We start from the raw sequence: 16471 nt of genomic DNA on the forward strand, positions 1-16471 counted from the left end.
CTTTTACAACACCGCTAGGATGTTTAGCATGTTTCATGCTATTATAACATTTAAATAAATCCAAATTGCCAGCTTAATTTAGTCTCCATCCTCATACTCCCTTATATGACTAGTTGTCTTAATCAATGATGTATAAGTTATAGAACAACATAAGGCAGTAGGAGGAATCTGAACGGTTGTCCGATAATGGAACCATCTTTGACAGGGAGGTTGAAAGCGCCGCATCGGTAATTGTCCATCACACGACGAATAGGACGTTAGGTCAACAGTTATATAAAGGATCTGAGCGCCGGTGTACGTTGGGGGTTAAAGCCGGCTTGAGCTATTGAATCTCCACTTTAAATGAGGGTGTAGTTCCACTAAAATGGTTCATTTATTGTACAGTTGCGCGGAAAATACAACATTTCTCCCCGCTCTAGCGAAGCAGCACCGCGTCCGATAATGGATCTCTTTAGCCTCGTAGCGGGCCACGACGGGCCTCGGACTAGCTGCACAACTTGTGCTTAATTCCTGCATATTATTCGACTCTTGTCTCTTAAGTTGGTGTTGGTGTGTGTGTGTGTGAGTGTGTGTTGTGTGGTTTTTTTTTGTGAGCCACTATCGGTGTGCGTGTTAGCTTTGCGCTAAAGGGCAGTGAGATCCAGGGCCGACCGCTAAGCTAGCCCTCCGATTAATTCAGCTAACGGTAGCAAAGTTAGTCAGTTCCGTGGTGACTGGTGTGTTTGCAATAATTTACTGTTACTTTACATGTGCCATTAGCCTGAGTGACCCCCCCCCCTGTCCCGTTATTAGCATTTTAAGCACCGCTTTTGTTTACTGCCCCACCACCACCACCCAAACAGGCAACCCTCCACAAACCAGTAACGTGGCTAACAGGCTAGCTACATGATATTAATATCCCCTGAGCTGGGATACCGGGCTCAACTTTATTTCTAACTTTGACCACAATGCATACAAAAGTAAAGGTGTTGTTGCTGTTAGCATAAACAAGCTACTAGTACTATGATTCAATACTATGTTAGTACAATTGCATAACATTAGCTACTGATTGACGGCCTGTAACATCAGGTACTAGGTTTAACTACTGTGAAGAGAAATGTCTCACAGTAGAAATAGTTTGGTTTAAAGGTATTCAAGTCACAATGCAAATGTGTGTGATGGTCATTTAACCTAAAGTAAGATTTAATTTTTTATCCTTTTATCCTCCATGTTTTATTTCCATTAACACTCACTTGTTAAACTCAGAAGCAGCAGAGAGGATTATATCTGTGAATGAACTCAACACAATAGACAATGCATGTTTATCTTTCTAGTAAATCCACTGAAGCATACAGGCTCTGGGTTCATCTGGAGGGAGGTGTGTGTTGTGTCCTGACAGTCGTTTAACTCGTTCTGACTTTCACTAAATGATGTGTCCTCTTTGTGCACCGGTGAATTTGTGGTCTTGAGAATGAAGATGTCAGGATTTGGATGTGGAAATGTCCTCAAATACAGTGTCAATAGGGTTTTTTGTTTGCTTTTTTTCATTGATACACATTCTCTGACAGTGGTAATTGTGGGAATGCGTGAAAAAGCAGAGTAAGAAGAAATATGAATAGTGGTGAAAACAGTTTGGAGAGTAACAGCTGTGCCGCTTGTGGAGGATGAAAGGAAACTGAATATTTTGAAACGTTTTTTTTCTGCACTAACTACTGAAAAAATGTAAACAAAGGCAGTGAACCACAAAAGAGAAGGACGTTTTCTGAGAGTGCCCTCGGTTGGTTTTCTGACTGAAGTAACACGGACTGTAAAGGAGAACATCAGAATATAAAGAAATCATCCAGAGACATTCCAGATTATCCTGGAGATTAAGAAGCGTATTCTTTGTGATGCTAACAATCATTTCCATCATTGATGAATCTGCTGATTGTTTTCTTGAGCTTTTTTGGTTAAAGGTTGGTTGTGACTACAAGTGTCCACAAACACACAGACCTGTCAGTGTACTGCAGTGTTCGGCTAATAACCATTGACAGTGATTTAAAGCACAACGTGGTGTCATGATGTTTCACTGCAGAGATCATTTGACTAACGTGTGATTTGTCTATTGAAATTTGAAAGACTCACAGGCTGATTTTAAGACTGGAGAAGTGCTTTTGTTTTCACACTTGCACATGTAGTGTAAGTTTACTTGATGTTGCATCACCGAAGCAGAGGTGTCTTCTTCGTTTCCTGCAGACCTTTGAACAGTGAACTCCTCTGATCTCAGGCCGTTCAGCCTTTTGCCAGTTGACGGTTTGTTGAAATAACGGCACGTGTGTTCACATTGCTTTAGAAAAGCTCATAACTCTTTGTGCTTTGGCACAAAATGCTCCACCTCTTCAAAACTAAAGGCTTGTCATGACGAAGCACAACGAGGCGAATAAATCCAGCACAGGTTTGATTCCTGCTTTGGTACATATCTATTAACCCTTTTTATTTTCCTCTTATTTGCAGGGATATCTTGATATATTGTAGATTATTTTCCTGAGATATTGCATTTGTTGCAAAATCACACGTTGTGATACTATTGTGCCATTTTAATAGACTTTTTCGTGGAGGTTATTTATCTATAAGGACAGCCTCTAAGTATTAAGTATTTATGCAGACTACATTATGTCAGTTGACTGTCTTACACTTGTTGAGTGGATAAGAGACGACAGTCCACAGAAATGAACAAGCGCCTGATAAGCCCTCACACCAGTGAAGTTCACAGTAATACCTGTGGACACATAAAACGGCAGCGTGTGATTATCTGCAGCCCAGAGCAGACCTCTGTAGTTATGTGACGGTCGGGTTGACATCGGGCTCACTGAGCCGGTCTGCCCACAGGAAGCTGAAATGAGCTGATGTGTCTGCTCCTCCCTGGAGGCCGGTCAGACAGGAAGAGGAGCCGAGGGCTGCGTGACCTGCCGTCACCCCGACCGTCCCGCCCGCCCCTCTGCCGCATGAACAGCCCTGGAGGTCGCTCAGTGACGGCTGAAGTGTTGAGTGACTCAGTGGAGTTACCTGAGCTGATGGACAACATCTGGGACGTCCAGTTTCAAGTTCGGTTTCAGCTGCATTTTTAATTTTTAAAAATATATTTCTAATAAAGCTGCACGATATGCAAAAAAAGTCTTTGTGATTATTTTGGCAGATGTTTCCATGTGAGTCACCATTTCAGTTGGAATGCTCATATTTGCATTTTGCTTCGCTGAAAAAATCTAAAAATGATGATGTGATTTTTGTTCCTTTTACTTCTGGAGAATGTGATGTGTAGGTCGGAGGGTCTCTGTGGCAACACAACACTGATGGTGCTAACAGTGCACAACACTGTGACACGTTTTAGCTTTATCAAAGAAAACTGCTGCTCCGGTGATTTGGATACTGCACTTGGTCATGTTGCATTTTCAATTTGTTTTCGATTCATTTTGCATTTCTAGTATGAATAGATGCTTTCGCGTAAGGCTGCAGCCGAGTATTGTTTTTTGACTAATCTGCAGATTATTTAGTCAGTTAATGATTGAGTCTGCGCTGCAGCCTTTATCTTGAGATATAAATGAGCTGTGGGACTTTCAGGCAACGTACACACCGCTACGTTTTAGTAGCAAAAGAGTTGAGTTTTAGAAGGATGTGTGTGGACGAAGCCTCAGGAAGTGGAGCCTTTGCCAGATTTTAAACACAGACTTTTATTAACTAAACTGACCATTAAAACCTCAAAGCTGAACTTATTTCATGGATATAAGTATCTTCAGTCTCTGAACAGCCGTCCAGGCGCTGGTGTAACAGAAACAGAGTTGTACTCAGTTTAAACACCTTCTGTATCTTGAACTGTGTCTGAGCTTCTTCTGTTCTGGTCGCGTTCGTCTGTGTGACCAGCAGTTAAACAGGTGGAGATAAGGCAGCTCCACAGAAAACACTGGGGTCCTCTGCCGTTGAGGTCAGTTGAACCACCTACTGCAAAGACAGTGTGATAATTTATGTTTGACTGAGACACAGGCCTGTTGACTAGAGGGACGGAGAGAGATAAAGGCCTGGGCGGTGCAGATCTCTGGGTGTTGACTGCAGTTTAGCTGCTGCTCCTGCGTCTGAACACAGACTGAACCCTTCAACAGCGATCAATGACTCCTGTCAATCACCTCCTGATACAGAAACGTCCTCTTAATGATTTCACACAATAAAAATAGAAGTTACACGTTTGATCAGCATCATATTATTGAAGAACAGAGCAACATGAGCCAGCACAGCGGAAAGATGAGTTACATCGTGGAAATCAGAGGTGAAACCTTTGTTCAAACGGTTAATTGATAAATTTGCCAAATCAAAAGAAAATAAACCAATATCTATTTCGATAGTCAGTTAATAGTTGAGTCAATTTCCTGTAAACAAACCAAATATTTGCTGATTCCAGCCTCTTACATGTGATGATAAGCTGAAGCGGAATGTTTTCGGACTGTTGGTCGGAACAGAACAAGCTATTTGTGGCTTTTGGCTGATTTTAAATGATTTTCTGACATTTTACAAAACAGAATCAGAAAGATAATCAGCTGATTATTCGTAGTCTCCGCCCCGGTGGAAACAAACGTCAGGTTTTCATTCAGATTTTCTAAAAGTTCTGGGAAAGTCTGTGAATCTATTTACAGCTCAACTGGCATCAGAAACATTCTGTTTAACGCAGGGCTGAAACTAAAGGCTCAAACAGTAATTGAAATATTATTTAAATCACAATACGACCAAGTGAAATATCCAAATTGTAAGAGCAGCAGTTTTTGTGTTGATAAAAGATCAAATGTGTGACGCCTCAGCCTTCAGATCATATTCTCCACATAAATGAACAGGACTGTTGGTGCAAAAATCACATCATAATTTCTAAAAACATTTCAGTCAAAATAAAATCATTCCAACTGAAATATCTCCCAGAATAATCATAATATGATTTGTTTTGCAATTATGTGAATAATCAATTGACTTGTTATTTGGATTGGTTTTATCTCTGTTTGGTATTTTCTATATTAACTTATTTATGTTTTGTATTTGATTTGATTTAACTTCTTGTTGGATGCCTATAATTAAATTTTCTTCACTGGTCCTGAAGTGTTTCCATATGAACTATTATGACTTATCAGATTCATTGTTTCTGTTTGTAGCCGAGTCTCACAGAAGTAGTTGTAGTAGTTAAAGTAGTAAGATTAAAAAAGAAATATTAATCAATAATTAATCAAACAACAAAAAAATCCCTCATCATGTTTTAATGTAAACAGGATCCTTAGAAATCAGTCTGTGTGTGTGTGTCTGTGTGTGTGTGTGTGTGTGTGTGTGTGTGTGTCTGTGTGTGTGTGTGAACAGCATGTGCACTGTTAGCGGTGTGTTGCCGTGTTGTGATGCTGTTAAACTTCTGCAGTGTTCAGCTCAGAGCAGCTGACGGAGCCACACACCTGCTGGTGGATGGATGGAGTCGTCCTGATGGATGCAGGCGGTGCACGGCCGCTGATACGAGCTCTTCGCTCACTCACTGTTCATGCTGTAGATCACAGACAGAGAGCAACAGACCGGCTGCACGCGTCTTCATATTTTGTTTGTATACCATTAATCTGTGCCTCCTGCAACAGTGTTTTATGAGCCTGCTCCGCTGACCGGTGCTGAACATGTAGTGAACAAGGATCTGCAGTGTTGTGTGTCTAATTGTGAATTCGCACCATGTTGGCAGGAAAAGAGAAACCTTCTTTATCCCAAGGATTCATGCATTATTCCAACACCGTTACCCCAGCTGATCGCCCTGTAGTCTCACATTCAACAGCAAACCAGGTAGAGACAGAAAGTCTGGCTGAATCTGTCCCGTCTTTGTGTTTGAAAATGTCTTTGTAGCCATTTTCAAATGTTGACGTGTCTTTTCTCACCATGTGGGAAAGATCGTAGCCGTCACAAGATTCTGATGTCGTAACCAAAACCAGGACACAGACGAGTGGTTTCCTCCCTCTCAGCTGATCGCACCTCCGCCTGCGTCTGTACGATGTGACGTGAAGGCAGCGACATGTCGCTTCACTTTAGCCACTGATTTTTTTTGTTTTCTGCCGTTCTGCTTTTGTCTGATGGTTGATGGCAGAGAGTCGAAGTAAATATATAGAGAAAAAGGTCAGGGGATGACCAGCTCTTTGCTCTTTGATGGTTTTCAGTTCACAGCTGCTGCGGCTGCTAATGTTCAGGCCCCTGGCGTTTAAAGCTGCAGTTTGTCAGTGACAGTGAAGTTCAGGCAAATTGTTTAAACCAGTGGTTCCCAATCTTTGGGCCACGAAGGTGTTGCAAGTGGGCCGAGAAAATCATTTGCCAAATCGTTCAATTTTGGTGAAAAGACAAATGTTTTTAAATGAAATTATCTTTAACAACGTTAAACTTGCTAAAATCTAAAACAATGTTGGGAACTTGTATGTATGAGCCGGACCACATCGTAAACTTGTGCTCTGAGAAGGTGGATTATTTGTCCTCCATGTTGTCAGGCGTGGGATGTGAGTTTTTCCAGTGAACCATGAGTTGGAAAAGGTTGGGAACCACTGGTTTATACCAACTGTAAGTCGCAGCCTGGTTCATCACTCTTTACCGTCCCCTGGAAACACTTCCTGTTGTGTTGTGAGTCTTCAGATGTTTTCTGACGTTGTTCGTGTTTTGTCTGTCTTGTTGAGAACAGCTGTATTAGATTGACTATGGCTGGGTAAAACCCCCCACCCCCACTCTGCTGAAACTCACTGGACACTCTGATAACTGTGATGCCATTGAGATGAGGTGTTTTGGAGCCAGCAGACAGAGAGGACCAGACTCCAGCAGCAGAAAACACCAGGACAGAGAACAGCTTCACGGTCTGGGTTCTGTTTCAGGCTGCACTCAGCGGCTCCAGGCCTTTTTCTTATTACAGATCTCATTGTGCTGCCGCTGGAGTTTGCGGGTTGTTGTTTTTATGCCTGTCGAGGATTTTACATTTCAAGGCGTCAGTTGTTCCTGTGGTTGGCGGAGACGATGAAGACGTGGTTATCACGTGGAGCTGCTCGGCCTGAAGAGTGATGTTGTACAAGAACCATGACACAGTTGTATAAAACTGTACAGTGCATGAGCTCATCATCATGTTTTCAGGTCTCTGTAACACCTCGAGGGAATTCCTTCAAACTCAGTATGAACGTTCATGGACTCGAAGAGGAACTGATTGGATTTTGAAATGAACATGGGTGCTGTTGGCGGGAAGCATCCTGCATTATTCGGCGGAGTTGTGGCTTCAGTTTGGTGATTTACTGACAGCTGCTCACAGGCTGATGCAGGAGTCTGGTATTTCTGCCTTTGGTAGTTTTTTCCCCTGATATCTGCAGAGCTGTGATTATGATTTAAAAGCCTGAAAAAATATATATGAAACCAGAAGCTTCAGTGCAGCTGACAGTTTCTTCCTTATGAGGCCTGAATATCGATACTGATCTCCTGATTCACAAACTCCAGAATCCATTTGTTTCAGGTCTTTTGTTTACAATTGGATTCTTGGTGATTCAGATTTCTTCTTCATCTATCCACAGAGCAACACAGTTTAACTGTCCAATGCATGTAAAATGCACATTATCGCCTCAACTGTAAAAATATTTCCTGGTTATAAAACTGGACAAAAGATCAAAACATCTTTTTTTATTCCTTTGCTGGTGCCATTTTGTTTTCAGGTTGTCTGTCCGTCCCATTCTCATGGACACGATATCTCCGTAACACCTTGAACTTCTTCAAACGTGGTACAAACGTTCACTTGGACCGGAGGATTTGCTGATTAGATTTTGAAGTAAATGTCGGTGCTGTTGGCGGGAAACATCCTGCACTGGTGTTTTCGTTGGCGTTGTGGCTGCGGTCGGCCTTTACAGGGCTTTAGATTGGTGATTTACTGACAGCTACACACTGCTGCATCAGTCTTTTATTTTGAAGGAGCAGATCATTGATCTGAAATCAGTTGTGTTTCCAGCTGCTACAGGTGTTTCACTCGTTTTTATTACATGAAAATAATACTTAAATGAGAACAAACTCTAACCCTTCTAAAATATGATGAAGGATGAATTCTCACTGACGGAGCTGAACTGAGCTGCTGAGTCAGAGTCCCAGTCCGCAGTGACGCTGGTGTAGAGGCGAGCTGCAGTTCTGTGGACGTTCCCAGAGGAATCAGACAGTCCAGAGATCGCTGACTGATCAGTCTGGATTTCTGCTGCAGTTCACGAAGCTGAAAGTCACCTCGCATTTCCAGACATCAGTGTTGATGACTGTTGATGACGAGCGTTCACTGTTTCCATTAAGCTTCTCCACATATTAAAAATTAAAATTTTCCAAATCTGTAATTGCAGTGTTGCTAATATATTTTTCTATTTTCCTGCAAACTGATAATAAAGCTCATGTGTTTAGGATTCAGAGAGGTCGTCTGATATCTGATCGTTTCTAAATTAAAACCATATCCTGATTAAACTGAACAAAAATCAGGATTAGTTCAGGCAGAAACATGTGTTCACTTCTGATTAATTCATGAGCTCTGTCCACAGAGTGGTCAGTATCAGACACTGACCGGTGAACACAGAGGGACAATAACAACCAGTCTGACCTCAGACGGACGGGGACAGACGGACCACTTCCTCTAGGAGAAACTGATTCGATCAGAAACACACTCTCTCCGGCAGCTTCGTCTCAGCGTCTAATTTCAAACCAAAGCCTAAAGACGTCAAACAGACACCTGAGCTGACGTGACGTTGACATCTCACTCTGCTGCTTTGTTGTATCACACTGATTTCCTGACATGGCGCTAACACGTTTGTCTTGTTTTGACAAAGCTTTTAATTCAAGGTTGAACTTTATGTTCCCAAAGTGAAAGTAACAGTTTTTACAGCAAAGTTAAAAAAAACAGAAGAGTTTAGTGTTTTCTTTTTTTTGTTTGAAGCTCAGAGTGTTGAAGAATCCAGCTTTTCTGAATTATGATTCAGAATCTGTGATATTTGCCTGTAATGTTTATTCCTTTACTCGCAGTCTCAGTCTCCACAGATACTTGAAGTCACTGTTAAATCCTCGTCGTCTTTGATGAAAACCACGCAGACATATTTATTGCTGAGTGTAAAACCATGAAGGTGGGATTTAATATTTATAGTCTCGTCATTTTTCTTCGAGTGCCTCAGCTGTTTATCTTCTTATTTTGGATCGTCTCCTCCAGCTCCGCTCGCTCTCAAGCTAAAAGAGTCTTTTGCAGCTCGGGAACGTTTTGGCAGCCTGAAGAAATGTTAAACAGAAGAAACACTCAGCGCGTCTCCCCTGCAGGTCACAGCCAGCAGACGTCATCTGGAGACGGCGTGTAAACATCCAACAGGCGGCTGAAGTAGTGAAAGTGGTTAGTGGATTATGGGATTTACAACCCACTAAAAACTAAAGTTAAAAGTAGTTCAGGGTTAGAATGAACTGGATCATTTAGCAAACCAGCCACAGACGGGCTGGGTCAGAGGTTGTCCTGGCAACAGCTGATCCAGTTATGGTGTCTTAACCAACACAATGAACATTTCCACCCACCAAGGCAACAGCGTCATATAAGTACAACACATGGCTTGGAAAATGTGAGTCGTAGAAAGTGTAAATGATGCACTTCTGTGTATGACAGTGTTTTCCAACCTGGGGTCGGCAAATCTGAAGGGTCATAAGATGATTCATGGGAGAAGAAAGAAGTTGTGATTCAAAGATTTGTAGTAACTATTTTTTTGTGACCTAGGGAAAGTCACTCTTTGTTGAAAGTGCTCACTACTCGTAGACATCTGAAGGGGTCAAAGGTCAAATCAGCTCCACCAGTGCTGTCAGAACAGGTGCTGTCAAAGGCAGCGTAGGCAGCTCATTTAAAGGTTCTGTAAGCGATTGTCACAGCCACTAGATGATTAGACTGGACTACCAGACCAAATCAAATGCTTCGTTTCAGTCAACAAAAAACAATCCAGAGACACCCATTAGCCAACGCTAGCATTTCCGTGATATGCCCCACAGCTATGCTGACAGTTAGCCAGCTAGCGATGGCAGCATTTGCTGATCACATTCATAATATGGGTAACAGGAGGTTAGCTAACGTTATCTCTTAGACCACTATTGGCTCCTTGGTCAGACCGGGAAAGAATTTCAGCCTTGAACTGATTTGCTGGAACAGGCCACACAAATGACACTGATGGACCCTGTAAAGACTTTAAACTTTTTATAGATGTTCTGACGTTCCACCAGCTGACCAGGATTTGAGCCTGTAGTCCTCAGTTCAGTCCACCCGCGATCTGGTCTCATCTCTTTCTTTGTCCGAGGCCTTTTTAGATGAAAACGTGGTTTCTTCTTCAGTGGAGGAAATTCTGGATGGTCACTTTCACCGTTTACAGTAATTACAGAGCTGAGAGTCTGAAAATCATTTGTCTCCAGAGGCTACAGCCAGGAGAGCAGATAAATATCCAGGTTTTTGACTCAAACGTTTTTATATTTGTATTCTGATATTAGCTATGTGGTTTGGTAACACTTCAATAAATGCAGTAGAACTTGCTCAATGATTTTCTCCATGATTTCACATCACTTCAGCTAAAAGCTTGCTGAGTGGTAGCAGTGGGCAGGGAGGATCAAATGAATGTTGCCATAATGATCACAACATTAAGTCAATCAGAACGCAACAGCATTTACTAAATTGTTTAAAATTCCTTGGTCAAAAAAAGCTAAATTTAGACAAAAGCAGTTTTATAGTTTCACAAAATGAAAGTGTAGTTTCAGGTATTAATGGTCTTTTAACATCTCCTTTATTTAGGCATCAGTACTAAGAGTCTACTCTGTCATGATGTGGTCATGTGGCCACAGTGAGTGATAACGCTGACTTACTGTCCCTCCCTGCTGAATAGTGAGGAGATTTGTGCTCTTGCATGACAGCAGGGACTATAAATACACAGACGCCTCCTGTTCTCATAGTGAACCTGCGATTTGCAAAACTCCCTCATCCGACAGTGTCACTAAACAAACAGACGTCGCTGTGAGAGCTCAGGCATTTGCCTGCAGCATCGTGTTCCATATCAGGTGTGATTTGCATCCGGCTGATTTATTTCTGTTACACAGAGATGGTTCAGTGTGCGAGTGCAGGTCTGTTGCTGAGTGTCGTGGAGATCTGAGCTCACAGCTGACGGTTCTCCTCGGCGCTGTGTGGTGGAGGTGGAGATGACTGTGCTCGGTTTATTTAATTTTCCAGGACTTTCAGCAGCAGCTTGTCAGCATCTGAAACTGAATGGGTTTTAACTGTGCCGGTGGCCTCGTCATCAGGGCTGTCACACTAAAGGAATCCTGTCAGTGATTTAAGGTGTCTCAACAGTGCTTTTTTTATTTAGTTACTAAATTCCTCTGACAACGTCCACGCAGGTTTTAAAACCAATTGTTCGCTCGTTTTTCTTCAGTGCTGCCACTTTCTGAGGCAGAGCGCCACGTCACGCACAGTTTTCAGATCACTGCCCTTCTTGCTTTCGTGCTGGACTAGATTTCTAAATGCAAAGGGACACAGCAGGGACCTCTCCAGTCATGTTTGTGAATCAGCAATTTGCCATTTTATGACTCACTGTCCCAGTTCTTTACGCACGGTGCAATAACTCATCATGTTGGTAGAGATAGAGTCAATATGGCTGCCATCAATTTCATTCACCAGAACATGATAACAGTTGTTTTTAAAAGTATAGTAAATAAAATAAATAGTAAATGATTAATGAATAAGGACACAAACTCAGATTTTTGTTGTGGTAGTTTCTTGCTCTCCCCTATAGTTTGCTTGTATTGTAATATAGCACAACAGCCCTACTTGTTATTGAGTTGAGAAATGTTAACAACTGTTCATTCTTTCACTGCTGTTTCTTTAATCATCTGTCTTTAATGACTCTGGCATTTGTAGAGTGAATTCCTGCCCCATCAGCGTTACACACATTTTGGTTTAGAAACCTGTCAGTGTTTCCTTTTTATATACATTTTGCAGAAGGACTGAAATGTCATGAAGGTGCAGTTACATGACTGCAGAAGGCTTTTAATTTGAAAAGATGGCTAAAGTGGAGACATGTGGCAACACCTGGCTGAGGTGAGAGAGCGAGAGAGGTTGATTTAACTAGCGATCGTAAAGTGAGATATATTTTTATGGTACAAATTGGCGTGCCACCCCTGTTGGTCTCTCTACCAGTCCTCTCTGTGTGCCTGTCATAAAGTGTGTGCATGAGAGCAGCGTGTGTGCTGGGTCTAGTCTAAAGGAACTAAAGTGAATGTCGTGTAGGAACAAAGTGAATCGTCAGGGAAACACCGCCGTTCATTCGGATATTTGTTGGTTTGAATGTGGTGAAGCTGCAGGATGTAGAGATCAGGTAAAGACTCTGTGGTTCACGTGTGTAGCTGAGATCCACACCTGTCACACCTGAAAACACACATCACGTGACCATTCAGGTACACTGAGCATTTGCGAGCCGGTGTAAACAGGAAGTAGATTGTCTCCGCTGCAGTTGATTAGTCACAGGAACTGCAAAGACAGTTGTAGCATTAAAACAGAGAATGTAAGTGAACAGCTGCTGCTAGCAAAGACAACAAGGTCAGTTACACTGTCATTCATTATCATGTTGTATTCACCACTGGTAGTCCAGGCTGATGACAGCCAATCAGGAGAGACCGTGGGTGTGACCTCATCATTTACAAAGTTCTCAGTTTCTGTCCGTCCAGACTACAACACAACCCCAGAGTTTTCAAAATAAAATGGGACCAGCAGTGTTTCCGAAAGTCTCAGTTCTGGTGCTCATGTCAACGGGAGACGAAAACGTAGCAAAAGAGATGAGTTTTAAAACAAAAATGTAGCTGTGTGGACGTAGCCTGAGTATTTGTGTAATAATGCAGTAGTAACTACTGAGGACGTGACACCAGTGACAGACTGGTGTACCACCCCTGGCTGTAACTAATTATCATCTTCATGAATGTAAGTCAGTAACTGTGAAAGTCAGAGCTGTTGACGATCTGGTCATCAGTTGAAAATCTGCTTCTGTCCCAGTTCAAACAGAACCAGTTTTACCCAGAGCCAGTTCACCAGCCGTCCACACAGAGCCAGCGCAGCAGCAGTCACTCAGCTGAAGCTGGCGTCTCCCCAGCCTCGTCTTCCTCCCCCCGCAGCGCAGCCTGGTGTAAATCATCAGAGGCCTGACAGCCTGTTAATATCTGGGCGAGGACTCGCTGTGACTGGGACGTGTAGTTTATAGCCAGGCAGAAGATGCTTGTGCTGGTGTTCAGGCTCGTCTGCGTTGAGTTGTGGAACGGTCCGGGCCAAGTTTCCATCAGAGCGGCCGCGATGATTTGTCCTGCTGCTGCTGGTGAAAAGCTCGGCTGGCTCGGCGTCTCAGGTCCATTTCCATATAAAGAGGCTGCGGCTGACAGCAGGGCGGGGCGCTCAGCGGAGCGGGCAGCCCGCGGTGGGTCCTGCCACTACGCTGCCTTTAATTAAGTGTGGTATTAGAGGCAGCTGAGCAGAAAGTCTGATCTGAGAACAGCTCTGCAGTCTGGAAGCCACCAGTTAATCCACTCAGCCGTTTTAACACAAGCATCTTAGGAATTAGTCAGAGAACCAGCAGCTCAACATGGGAACGAGACACTCAGTCGTGTTGTTCATGTACAACACGGATACAAACATCAGCTGCTGCCGGACACATTTTTCAAGCAAAAACATTCTCTGCTTCTCTGATGCTGCTTTTCTGTGTCCTAATCAATAATAATCTGAATATATTTATGTCTTGGACAAGCACTGATATTGTTACCTTGGTGTTTAAGACATTTTGACGGCTGTTTTTCACCCTTGTGTGTCATTCTGTAGCCAAATGATTAATCAAGAAAAAATTTGGCAGATTAACCGGTAAAGAACATAATTGTTGTTAATATTAATAGTGTTAATATTAATAGTGCTGACAGCATGTCATTTGACATTTTCCAACAACATAACCTGAATAAAATTGTCCAAAATACTGAAGTTGATTCAAAAGAGGAAATCAGACATTCAGACTGTAGGCTCAGTTTTCAGCTGTCCTCCGTGCCTGAGCTGAGACACTTCGACGATTCATCAATCAGTCAGTTGATAGAAAATCAATCAAATCAAATGTGGGAGGTCTTTTTTGTTTGTTTGTTTACTTTTTTTTTTTTTCGGGCTTTTTGTGCCTTTATTGATAGTGCAGTAGAGAGAGACAGGAGATGGAGAGGCAGAGAGAGGGGGAATGACATGCAGCTAAGGACTTGTCTGATGCGGGACTCGAACCGGGGCCGACTGCAGCGAGGACTGTGGCCTCTACACATGGGGCGGATGCTCAACCAACTGAGCCGCTCGACGCCCCTGTTTTTTTTCACATTTCATAAATCAATCAAGCAATGGAGGTAATTATGGGCAGATTAAACGGCAGTGAAAATGCTCATTAGTTTCAGCTCAAGTGTTTCACATCATTATAAATGTAAAGAAGTTACACTTCAGCTGCATTTCCACCGCAGGAACTTTCCCTAGGAACCTTTTGAGGAACTATGTGTGAACTAAATTTAGACCCTGCGATGGGAACCACCGCAGGAACCAGATAAAGCACCACAACAACCGGAGTGGCTGGGGTCGCCACCCGTCGCTTATAATATGGGATCGTCTTGAATCATTTGAAAATAAAATGCTGCATCCTGTCCCACTGAATATATACGGGACGCAGTTTGTCCCGTATTTTCGTTCATGTGATGACCTCAAAGTGAATAATGTGATGTCAAGTCATAATTCTGCATAGTCTTCCCGGGACTTTAGGCCGCGGTGGAAACACGGACGACAATGAGCCGCAGGAACCTTTCAGTTCCTGAAGAAACGCAGCTTTTGTGCTGTGAGATACTGACACATCAGTTATTGGTGAAAAATTATTAATTGATTATTTTTCAATATCACATAGTGGTTACAGCCGTTCACTGTCTGTCATCCAACATGTCCTGGTGCCTGTTTGCTTTGTCTGTGATGTATGTGTGTGTGTGTGTGTGTGTGTTGTCGGTGTGTTTGCGTGTTGTTGGGGTGTGTGTGTGTGTGTGTGTGTGTGTGTCTGTGTGTGTGTGTGTGTTTTGGTCTGAGTGGTTGAAGTGGTGTTATTAGCAGCAGGATTAGCTCTGCCCCCTCCTGTCCGACCATCTGTCTTCTCGGCCAGTCAGGCGCAGGCAGAGCAGGCTTCAGCGTCTGATTGGACAGACTGAGCAGTTAGGGTGTAATGCTCCCGCCACGTGGGGTCAAAGGTCAACCTGCATAGAAACCCCAGTGAATCGAATGACTAATAATGTTGAAATGAAATTTTGACTTTAGTGGAATCAGACCCAGAACTTCATCAATTCTTCTTCTTCACCTTCTTCTTCTTTTTCTTATTCTTCTCCTCCACCTTTTTCTTCTTCTTCTCCTCCACCTTTTTCTTCTTCTTCTCCTACTCCTCCTCCTGCTCCTCCTCCTCCTTCCCGCCCCTCAGTTTTCAGAATCAGAACTTTTTCTCCGTTTGGACGACAAACAAAACAAACAAAACTAAGTTTTTCCCCCGGTGGAAATCCCAGCCAGGCCTTAATCTAATCAGCTGTTCCTTGGATCAAAGCCTCGCTGTCCAATGAATTTGATGGTGATCTGTAAATGTGCTTTCAAGTGATTTGACAAACAGGCCCAGAGGTGGGTGGAGACGGGCCTTCCTCAGGCGGAGGAGTCTGGTGTGATACATACTCACATAGTGTTCAGATCTACAGCCTAAACAATATACAGTATAGTAGTAATAATAATAATAATAATAGTATTTAGCCAATGAGAAGAGAGGAGGCTCAGAGCCTCTACTACAATACTACCTACACTACCTGTTTTATTTTGAAAACTCTGGGGTTGTGTTTTATTTTGGAAACTCTGTGGTTGTGTTTTACTTTGAAAACTCTGGGGTTGTGTTTTAATCTGAAAACTCTGGGGTTGTGTTTTAATCTGAAAACTCTGGGGTTGTGTTGTAGTCTGGACGGAAACTGAGACCTCTATAAACGATGAGGTCACACCCACGGTCTCTCCTGATTGGCTGTCATCAGCCTGGACTACCAGGGGTGAATACAACATGAGAACGAATGACAGTGTCACTGACCTTAGTGTCTTTGCCAGCAGCTGTTTTTCACTTACATTCTCTGTTTTAATAAAAAACTGTCTTTGCTTGTTTCTCGTTCGTAGTGTTTTGCACAAGAGTAGAAAATCTACTTCCTGTTTACATCTGCTTGCACATGCTCAGTGTAGGTGAATGCTCATGTACAGTATGTGTGTTGTATTATATATTTGGATTTACTGAAATGAACAGAAAACATGTGTGAGGTCGGTTCTTTACAAAGGGGCATTTTCTTTTAATTTCCCTTTTCTCTCATTTTATTGACAATTATCATTTGTTGTTTTCTTCATGTTAATGTAAAGTACTTACTT

General features: G+C 42.7%; 1 protein-coding gene across 2 annotated transcripts in view; it reads left to right on the top strand.

Moving 5' to 3' along the window:
- The window catches only part of znf609a (zinc finger protein 609a), a 38252-nt gene that overhangs the window by 704 nt on the left and 21077 nt on the right, over positions 1 to 16471 (top strand). The gene's annotated exons all lie outside the window — the stretch shown is intronic.

This window comes from Seriola aureovittata, chromosome 10 (genome assembly GCF_021018895.1).
Source record: "Seriola aureovittata isolate HTS-2021-v1 ecotype China chromosome 10, ASM2101889v1, whole genome shotgun sequence".
Classification (NCBI taxonomy): Eukaryota; Metazoa; Chordata; class Actinopteri; order Carangiformes; family Carangidae; genus Seriola; species Seriola aureovittata.